This window comes from Cyprinus carpio, chromosome A13 (assembly GCF_018340385.1).
Source record: "Cyprinus carpio isolate SPL01 chromosome A13, ASM1834038v1, whole genome shotgun sequence".
NCBI lineage: Eukaryota > Metazoa > Chordata > Actinopteri > Cypriniformes > Cyprinidae > Cyprinus > Cyprinus carpio.
The window spans coordinates 25,153,371-25,164,652 of NC_056584.1; the positions used below are offsets into that span (position 1 = coordinate 25,153,371).

Below are 11,282 nucleotides of genomic sequence, written 5' to 3' on the forward strand. Positions count from 1 at the left end.
TACGCAACACTGTCAGCACTTCTGACTTAGCTCACTAGATTTATGATATTAACTGAAATAAGTGAAAAAATATGATGTTTACAAATAAAATATCCATACTCCAAAGATAACATCCAACAAAAATCTCTGAACATAGTGAAGTAACTGATTTGATCACAATTAAAATGCAAATAGGTTTCAATGTATAATGAACTCTTGCACCAAAACATGACTTTTTCATTGCATAGTTTTTTATATTTAAAAACAAAACAAAACCAAAAAACTACTTGTGAAATGTGATTTGAGACACAAATGGGCAGGAAGACACAGTGAGAGAGTTTTGCTCAAAGTCAAATTTAGTTTCACATCTTGCTTAGTGATCTTGTTTTAGTTTTGTGAAGGAGGGAATGTTGCAGATTAATCTTGTGTAGAAAGGCTGCATTTATTTATGGATGGCCTAAAAGCTTGTGTGGGTGATTCAGGAGATGTCTGAAGAATGAATGCTCAAAGATGGGTTGCTTTCAGGCTGGAGCTAATTAATGTAGTGGGACTGAAGCAGCTTCTTTACACTTGGTATGTTTCGAAGGAGAAGCAGGTTTAGATGGATTGGACCGTCTCATTAGCTGTCAGGTTCAAAACCAACAAAAGCTGCTGATGTAGTTGTTTTGTTGTTTCAGAAGCTGTATAGATGGAAGATTGTTTGTGTATGTGTGTCAGTGCTGCTCTTTACAGTTCTGGACAATGCCATCTCTATTTATTGAAATTGAAATTTGCCATTTATATTTAACAAAGCGACTAAGATGCATTTGAAATTTGCATAAACATGCTTTTCTCTCCTTGTTGTGATGTCATGGTTACCGAAAGCATCCACAGCTAGTGCAATTAAAATTCATTGACTGAATTATCATAAACACACAGTGTTAGCTGTATATACTGTACAGAGCAGCATCAACAAAACATCTCCAGTCTGTTTTAAATCCATCAAATGTAGAACACAATTATTATAATTATTTTGCATTATTTTTGTGTCATCTTTTTCACATTTCACTTGTCCCCCACATTTAATAAAAAAATCTATATAATTATTTTATATATTAAATAATTATGAAAAATATTAAGAAATTAAGTGATATTAACTTTAACAATTAAATGATTATTGTAAAATTTAATAATTGTTGTTTAAAATATATAAAAAATGGACCATGGACTACAAATAAATGATTATTTTATAAATTAAATAATTATTATATAAAATCTAAAAAAAAAAAAAAAAAAACGTTCCAGGTTTGACAATCAAATGATTATTGTATATATACTTATTATATAAAAATTAATTCATTACTGTAAAATTTAATATTGTTTGATAAAATATTAAAAAATTGGACCAGGGTTGACAAATAAATTATTATTTTATAAATAAATAAATCAAATATTAAATTGCTCCTATTATGCCATTTCGAATATTGCCTTTCATGCAGTACGTAATGAAGCTGTATATGATTGAAAAAAATATATATGCAAAGTTGTAAAGCCAAAAGTGCACGATAAATAAAGTTACCCAAAAGAAAGAATCGACTCTGAACAGATTAAACGAACCATAGGTAATTTGTATCCCTCTTCTGTGATGGCTACATGTCACAGGGTAAGACATTTGCATAATGCAAGCCTATGTTCTACGTTGGCCGGCCATGAACAGCTTGACCCGTCCTCAAACACTGTAGCTTGTTCGTGTGGTAAATGAGAGAGACACTGAATCTTAGAATGGCTTCGAACAAATAGTTTGAGAATTGTTGGAAAATGTATTAAATATAATAATATATATTAGTGTGATATTAAATGCATATTTTGAGAAAACCAAAGCATTTTTTAATGCAAGTATTTTAACATTTACACTTTAAGCTGTACACTTTACCTTTAAGTATTTAATATACATTTAAAATTATTGTCATTACAATTTGCTATTTATGCTTTCCAAGATTCAAAAGCTGATCTTGAATCCATCTGATCTGTTCATTCTGTGTTCCTGTAGTCGATTGTCATGCTTTTGATACACGTCTAGGATGTAAAAAGCCTGTGGCTGAGGCTTCATAGAGGCTTTCAGGAGAACAACAGGCCTGAGTGAACAATACAACACACAGAGATCAAAGCTGAGGGACAGAGAGGCCATGGGACGACCATTTCTCATTGTTTGTTTATCTGACACACTTATTAGCATTTTTTGTGTCCCAGGAGGGCTGTGTAAGAGATGGATAGAAAAAGTGTGAAAGAGACAATGAAAATGAAATGCATAAAGAAACAAAGAGAAAAAGCTTTAGGTGCTTTCCACAAACAGCACAAATTGATGTGCACTTTTAAGCATCAGAAGAACGTTGTAGAGTGATCTCATTATCTAACATAACTTTATTAAATCAAAATGAATAGTTTTTCTGGAATATGCCTGTTGTGCTTTACAAATGTATAATGCTCCGAATACTCCTGCTGTTTTACTCCTATATTAATATTGCGTTTGGCTGATGCATCTGCATTGAAAAGATTTGAGCTCATTGATGAAGCCTTTGGTGTTCAACTGCCTCTGCTTTACATATTAGCTGTGCTGCTAAAACATGCAATGCAAAGATTTACAAACCGGATTCCAAAAAAGTTGGGACACTGTACAAACTGTGAATAAAAACAGAATGCAATGATGTGGAAGTTTCAAATTTCTATATTTTATTCAGAATACAACATAGATTACATATCAAATTTTTAAACTGAGAAAATGTATAATTTTAAGGGAAAAGTTGATTTTAAATTTCATGGCATCAACACATCTCAAAAAAGTTGGGATAAGGCCATGTTTAGCACTGTGTGGCATCCCCTCTTCTTTTTTATAACAGTCTGCAAACGTCTGGGGACTGAGGAGAAAAGTTGCTCAAGTTTAGGAATAGGAATGTTGTCCCATTCTTGTCTAATACAGGTTTCTAGTTGCTCAACTTTCTTAGGTCTTCTTTGTCGCATCTTCCTCTTTATGATGCACCAAATGTTTTCTGTAGGTGAAAGATCTGGACTGCAGGCTGGCCATTTCAGTACCTGGATCCTTCTTCTACGCAGCCATGATGTTGTAATTGATGCAGTATGTGGTCTGGCAATGTCATGTTGGAAAATGCAAGGTCTTCCCAGAAAGAGACGACGTCTGGATGGGAGCATATGTTGTTCTAGAACTTGGATATACCTTTCAGCATTGATGGTGCCTTTCCAGATGTGTAAGCTGCCCATGCCACACGCACTCATGCAACCCCATACCATCAGAGATGCAGGCTTCTGAACTGAGCGCTGATAACAACTTGGGTTGTCCTTGTCCTCTTTAGGCCGGTTGACATGTCATCCCAGTTTTCCAAAAAGAACTTCAAATTGTAATTCGTCTGACCACAGACAAACAGACAGACAGACAGACAGACAGACAGACAGACATTGCCTGTGCTGTTTCCAGGTGTGATGTTCTGCAATGTGTCCTAGTTTCTGTTAGTAGCTGAATCATAATGAGGTACAGTGTTTTCCTGAACATCCATGCACCCCTTGAGAGCCCAGACCACCCGCATTCTTGTACAATTACCAGCAACTGTCTCCACGGAGACCCTGTGGGCTGCCTGACTGTGATAAATCATACAGTACTTCAGCACAGAATGACTGCTGACTAACTCCCTTACTTCCCCTCAGATCTCTCAAATATATTTAATAATCAAAGCTGAATTCAAATTTAACACTTATGCACAGCAATGCAGGGGAGACCGGGGCAAGCTGTCACAGGGGTAATATCTCATTAAGTCAAGCATTTGATATTTTTCAATGTTACCATTTCTATATTCTGTGTTTCCCGAGCCGGTCTGTTTTTCAGAATTGTTTTTACTGCTTAAATTTATCATAAAAGTAATTCAGTGGTCTCTAATGCATTTTAAAAACAGATATATATATTTTTGTACGTTAAATAGTATTTTTTTTAAGTATTCTTCTAAAATCAGCAGGTTAAACAGAAGGTTCTCATTGTGACAACTTGCCCCAGGAGTCGACCCGTGACTGTATCATCTTTTCCTGGGGTATAATGGTGGAAATGTTGATGGCTGGAGAGTTGAGAATATGGGTATATATCATGCTTTTCAGGTTATAATGAAGGGGGAAAAATCATGATTAACTCTTTCATTTAATTTCAATATTTGCGCTTTTAACGATGGTCTATGTATGTTTTCAATATTCTGTGCATTATAGGCATGAAATAAACTGTAAATTTTTATTGCCAACAAAGTGCAAAAACTAAAATAAAAGTAAAATAATGCAAATAAACAGTTTAAAATAAAATAAAAAATTTAAATAAAAGTATATGAAGATAACTTTATCTACAGAAGGTATTAAAAATATAAAGTAAACATGGGGAATAATATAATAGTAATAAGCATAATTCTTTCTCTTTCTTTGCCATAAATCATAGTAGAAAGAAGGATATTAATATTTATAGGCCATGCACACACTGGAAATGAGAAAACATTAATAACAGTATAACAGAAGCATAATAATAATAAAAACAAACAAAAAATTTATTCTTCTCAAACCAGTACCATTAAACAGCAGGTTATTGTTGTGACAACTTGCCCCACAGGTCAACCTGTATTCAATTGATTGTATCTTTTATTTATTTATTTATTTATTTTTCCATGGGTAAAAATGATGGAACTGTATATAGCTTTTAAGTTTTGTTTGTTTGTTTGTTTGTGTTTCCTAAATAAAAATAAATAACAACTTCCCTCTGTTTCATATTTTATGCTGTTGGGTTATTTGTTGGCTCTGTTATAGAAAAGGTCAAAACTTTCTAGCAATTTTCAACTTCTCCACTTTCAGCTCTTTTCTTTTCTGATCTCATATCCTCCTTCTGTTGTTTGATGACAATCCCACTTTGATCCTCTGGTTTGATATGGTTTCATCATCGCTCACACAGTCATAACAGCATCTGTGAAATAATGAACTTTATCTGTCAGCAGTTTTGATGTGTCTTGTTTGCCCTCACACAAGCTCTTGATGAGTTTCCTACTTCAAACAAGCCTGGAGTTTTGTTTTTAAGACAGATTTCATGTTTTCACTTTGATCAGCCTTCAGGAAAAAAAGAACCATTACAGAAATGTGCTGAAGGTTCAGATGTTTTGTTTTCCAGAGCTTTAAATAATTTCCTGACTGTAATTCCCTGTGTATTAGTGATGCTAAGTGATGCTTGCCTTAGCTATTTGCTAAGGCAAGCATCACTTTAACTTTAACTTTTCGGGTCATAGAGGAACCCAAGCCATTACAAAAACCCGTGTGAGACACTTATTTATTTATTTATTTATTTTTATGGAAGGGCACTTTTTATTTCACTTCTTTTGGACTGAAGGAATGCAACACCCGTTGAGTGCCGTGAAACAGCTTGAAAGATCAAATAATTTTTTTAATATAACTCTGACTGGATTTGTCTGAAAGAAGAAAGTCATATACACCTAGGATGCCTCAGGGATTAGTAAAACGCAGCCTAATTTTCATTTTTGGGTAAACAAACCCTTTGAATACATTTTTCCACACAGTATTTTGTATTTTTATTTTAAATATATTTTAATGTATTTATGCCCATCTCTGCTTAAATGCAAATTAATTTTTAGATTTCCATTAAGAATTCAAATATAGGCCTACATCAATATCTTTCTTGAAAATAAAAACAGATGCAATTTTCTTTGAACATATACAGTTTTGTATGTAATATTTGACAAGTAGTAATTAATTTAGGGCTGTACTTAAAATAATTAATCACTAATAAAAGTTTTGTCACCATAATATATGTATAATTGGTATTTTTATTATGTTATTTAAATTATTGGCTTTATATATTAGAAAATAGACATGTATATACATTTTTATACATATTTGAAATTTCAGTTCAAAATGATTTGCATAACAAACAGATAACGTTTCTTCTTAAATATATGACAAAAGGAGCACTCGGGAAATACTATACATAATACATTTTGCAGTTTTTTTAATTTATTATGTAATTACAATTTTACATTGTGATATTCGAGAAATCATTTACATCCCTTTATTAGAAATTAAAAAATAAGGGTCATAGAGAGCCACCAATCCTTTAATTCTATATTATTTATTTAACATGTTATACAAAATTTACACAAGCAATACTTTTTTAGAAATCTGGTCCTTTCAACCCAATGTGCATTGCTATAAACACCTGTCTGCCCTACAGAGTAAAATTGAAAATTATGAGAATTATGCAAATTACTAGTATCACATAGAATTTAGGATTGATAGTATGCACATTGGGAAGCAGGCTGAGATCTGACAAACGCCACTTCCTCAATGACATCATCCTCTAGGAAGTGACATCATATTGGAGGGTAAACCACAATGGCATTTCTTGGTTTGTCTGTGAACAATATATCTGTCTGATAAAGCCATGTAAATCGGTATAATTATATTTCAAATGAACTTAATGCTTGAAATGCTGTAAACTTTTGTATGTAAACTAACTCCAATCAATCAATTAGCAAAGGCTAACCGTTATTTCCACCCTGTTCGGATGATTTGTCGTTATGTCATATGCATGCATAGCATATAAAAATGGCGTTTTGTCGATAAAAAAAGATAAGTTTATTTTTATTTTGTCCTATCTCTGTAGCGCCATACGCAGATTGAGGCAGTACAACAAACTACCACTAGAGGGCAGAACATGATGGATGTTGTGTCTAAACGTGAGTTACATTTCTTTCTTTCTTTTTGCCTTTGGATACTTTTCTTCTTCGACATCAGTGCATCATAAAGAAAGGTAAATAACAAATATATATATATATATATATATATATATATCTATATATATATATATATATATATATAGGCTATGATTCATTACAGAATTTATATCTCACATGACTTTACTTTGCTTATTATTATTATTATTAGCTTGATAAAAGTGGAATTTCCTTTCTCTTTATATTTCATCAACAGCATGGCTCAAAAATAACCTAAAAATAGCATTGTTGTTGTTTTTAGTTTTCTAAATTCTAAATAATCATCTGTAAGTCTCTTTCCGCATTCATAACTATGAGAGTTACAGACACCTTGTGGTCTTTTTTCTTCTTCTTTCTTACCTCTGTATGATTAGATTAGCAATTTGGTAAATATAGTTACACAGAGATTTGCAGATTATCAGTTAATTTTACGCAGTATTCTTCCTCCTTATAGTTAAGAAAAATACATATACACTTACATTTTGTCCCCCAAAAAAGCATTGGTCTTAGTGTTAACCAATCCACTGGTGTTTTAGTGATTTTAATGGATGTATATAAATACACAGATGTGTAGTTATGCATCATGATGCAAAGTATATTTGTTTATATTATTTTAAACCCAACAAACTTGCTATTGCAAAATGTTTGCTTAATTTTTTTTTCTTCTTCTTAAAATAGATAGCACTTGCTGTGATATTTTATCATATAATGCAGTGGCATTCACATATTGTAAGTGTCCAGTGTTGGGGCCAGTGTATTTACACATAACTCTTCTGCCTATAAATGCATCCACACTTCAGTTAAGCGATGCGTATTTTCTCATCTCATTAACATGCTGATCTGACCCCATGTTAATACCTTAGCCCACTCTTTTCCTGTTCTATTTGTTTTAATCTCTGCAAGTCCTTCCCTGTTCACGTCCTGACAACACGTTTATTTTCTTTAGGAACAAAAGTTTGGCCTCCGGCTCCTGCGGGGCCCCCAAGCGAACACTTTTGGGGTTCACAGTGCGGTGACCTCTGAGGAGATGCAGTAACGTCCTGAACTCTTCAGCATCAAAGAGATCTGCGGGGGGCGGAGCTGATACAGAACGCATCACAATGCCGGTCCACCTACACTCTCCCGCTCCTGTTCCTCACTTTCCTCAAGTATGCGAATATGAATGACTTCAGTCCTCTCCCTGTGACCTCTCTATCACATCACCTCTGGTACTTTAATCCTTTTAGCTGATGATCACAGATTTGATTAAACTTTTTGTTTGTTTAAATGGATGGTTCACCTAAAAATGTTCTGACAGTTTACTCACCCGCAGGCCACCCGAGATGTAGATAAGTTTGTTTCTTAATGGGAAGATTTGAAGAAATCAGTCCAAACAGCTGATAAAAACATCACAGTAATCCAGCCCATCAGTTAACATCTTGTGAAGTAAAAATCTATATTTCTGCAAAAAACAAATCCATCAAGTTTTTTTTTTTTTTTTCTTCGAACCATTGCGTCTGGCCAAAATACGAGTCCATATAATTCATAATAATGCTTCCTCCTGTGAAAAAGTCCATCTCCTGTTGTCCTCTCACATCAAAATCCACCGACATAACTGTTTTGGACTGTTTTCTCTTGTAAACAGTGCTTGATATGTGCTGATTTCTCTCCTGATTCAGATGAGATGCCTTTTCACTGGAGAAAGCAATATTATGGATAGAGGACTCATATTTTAGTCACAAGATGTTAACTGATGGACTGGAGTGGTGTGGATTACTTGTGGATTATTGTTTTGTTTTTATCAGCTGTTTGGACTCTCATTCTGACGGCACCCATTCACGGCAGAGGATCCTTTGGTGAGCAAGTGATGCAATGCTACATTTCTACAAATATGTTCCAGTGAAGAAACAAACTCATCTAAGTCTTGGATGGCCTGAGGTTGAGTTCATTTCCAGAAAATGTTCATTTTGAAGGGAACTATTCCTTTATTTCAGCTTTGCATCACAGGAATAAATTACATTTTAAAATATATTCAAATATACAATAGTTATTTAAAATTGTAATAATATTTCACATAATTACTGTATTTGCAATCAAATAAAACATTCAAAAACCTAAAAAAACGTATATATATATATATATATGTGTGTATGTATATATGTGTGTGTGTGTGTGTGTGTGTGTGTGTGTGTGTGTGTGTGTGTGTGTGTGTGTGTGTGTGTGTGTGTGTGTGTATTCTTTCTATATAATTTTCTTTATTTTTTTTGACCTTTTTGACCTTTTTGTGTCTATTACATTAAGTGTTGTGGTTATAGTCTTAGGCTTTCAAAAGCATTTCCAAACCAGTCAAAGATGATTTAATGCATCATGTGCCAGTTCTTTATAGAGACACACTCCACACAGACCACGAGTTAGTTAAACATTAAAAGACCTGCAACCTACACATCATTGTCTAGTTAACATCTCAGCCTGGCATCACCACAGTACTTCACTTTAACCCATATACACACACACACACACTCACAGCTGTCAGGTCCGTATGAGATGTTGAGATCTATGACTGTAGAACACGCCAAGACAACACGTGCAAGAGCACAATGTAAAGAAAAAAATCCTAAAACACAACAGATTGGACTGAATCACACCCACCCATACCCCCCCCCACACACACACACACACACACACACACATACACACTCCCCCTCAGTGAGCCTGTGACAGTGATAAACGTGTCGTGTGTGTGAAAGGGACAACAAACAGACAGCAGCTCATTTCCACTGTGTGTGTGTGTGTGTGTGTGCGAGCGGACACAGGAGGAGCCGTCCAATTAAAGGCTGGACACCACGCGGTCCGCCAAGGAGGGGCTGGGGCGCAGGTTTTGTTTTCTTGAAAAAGTGCCATAAAACAACTCTCCTTAATTGGTGCCCTATAAAATTAGCATTTGCAAGAGCATTAGATTTCCTCTGGCTTTGTGTGAGTTGTTGACCTTATTCACTTTTAGTTATTTCTTTGGTTTTATTGCAAAACAGACAGAAACTGAGAGGAAACTGGTATTTCTGAAGCATCTCTTGACTTTCTCTCCCCCATGAACGTCAGTCGCGCTTCATTCTGATGTCTTTGATCAGATGTGGCTGCTGTATACTTAAACCATCATAATCAGGTTTTATTTTAGACTTTACTTCACCCTGTCGTAAGTATCTTGAAGTTTATTTTTTTTTTTCATTTCATTTTCGTTACTGTAATATACACTGAAAAGGAATGGGGCAACATCTTACAATGACTTTAAATTATAAGCTATAATGACAGACATCATTGGTCCATGTGTTTGCAAGTAAATGTATATCAATCAAAGTGTCATTTGATTTTTCTACCTAGAAAAGGAAAGGTCAGCATAAAAAATTAGGAAAGAAATGTTAAATGTAAATTAAACCATAAAGTATCTTGAAGTTTATTTTTTTTTTTCATTTCATTTTCGTTACTGTAATACTGAAATTTACTCTATTATAGTAAAATACTTTAAAAGATGGTTTGTTTTTATATATATATATATATATATATAAACTTAAATGTGCTATTTCTGTTTTAAAATTTTTAAAATTTTATTTTAAAAAATGTATGTCTGTGTGTTTTGACTTGACTGTTTTATAAATGCTTTTTTTTACCCACACACATTTAATGTTCACAATAGACTACTAAAATGGCAAAACAAACGAGCAAAAATTAATTCCACTAATATAAAATTATATACAGCTATAATAATTATAAGCAAAATATAATTCCTTGTTTTTGTTCTTTTGATTTTGGGGTGAAATATGAGCCAGGCTTGTTCTTGACAGGTTTCACCCCAATTCTGTCTTTTATACCATCTAGTTACATCTGCGGTCAGCAGTTGCCTTTTAACTGGTTACCTTTGCTTGTGCTCCTTCACCATGGCAACCCCCTCCTCATACACACAGGTCCCATCTGTGAGGGGTCTTGTGCCATGTGTCCGTCCTGTGGTTGCCGTGGGCTACAGCGGCCCATGTGTGCAGTGTGTGCGGACTGTTTGCTTTGTCCGTGGACAGTGACAGGCCTGCTTTCAGTCACTCGTCATTTACTCAGAGGTCATGGCGCACAAAGAGGCCTGAGTTGGTGGCCACTGTACGGAAGTCTCATTTGAGGATGATTAACGACGGAGAGAAGTGTGTGAGCTCTTTTTTGAGGGGATCAGATTCATTAGTGCCACGTAATCGAGCGTATTTGCTTATATGACTTTAATGAAGTGACACTGAGCTCTTGTTCAGACAATGAATGAACTGAAATGTAAAACTCAAAAGAGCTGAATTTCACTTTTTCACTCTAGACATTTTACTCTGTAAATTCTCAAAAAAGTTCAGGGCTGTGTTTCATAACTATTGCGAACTCATCACGTTTAAGGCTTAATCTTTCTTCAAGCACATTACAAATAATAAATTGAAAAAAAAAAGATGATAAGATATGCACTGTCACAAGTATTGACACTTTTATGAATTTGTTTCTTATAGTCTTAAA

General features: G+C 34.2%; 1 long non-coding RNA gene across 3 annotated transcripts; it reads left to right on the forward strand.

Annotated features, from left to right (window-relative positions):
* The first annotated feature begins 6,324 nt into the window (after positions 1-6,324).
* Positions 6,325-8,256, forward strand: LOC109048229. Of its 3 annotated transcripts, none has more exons than XR_002010919.2 (3): positions 6,325-6,383; positions 6,665-6,737; positions 7,720-8,256. It is a non-coding gene; the product is annotated as an uncharacterized LOC109048229 (long non-coding RNA). The 3 variants fall into 3 exon arrangements; XR_006161558.1 differs by having other exon boundaries at positions 6,383-6,444; XR_006161557.1 differs by lacking the exon at positions 6,325-6,383 and adding an exon at positions 6,389-6,452.
* The last annotated feature ends 3,026 nt before the right edge of the window (positions 8,257-11,282 follow it).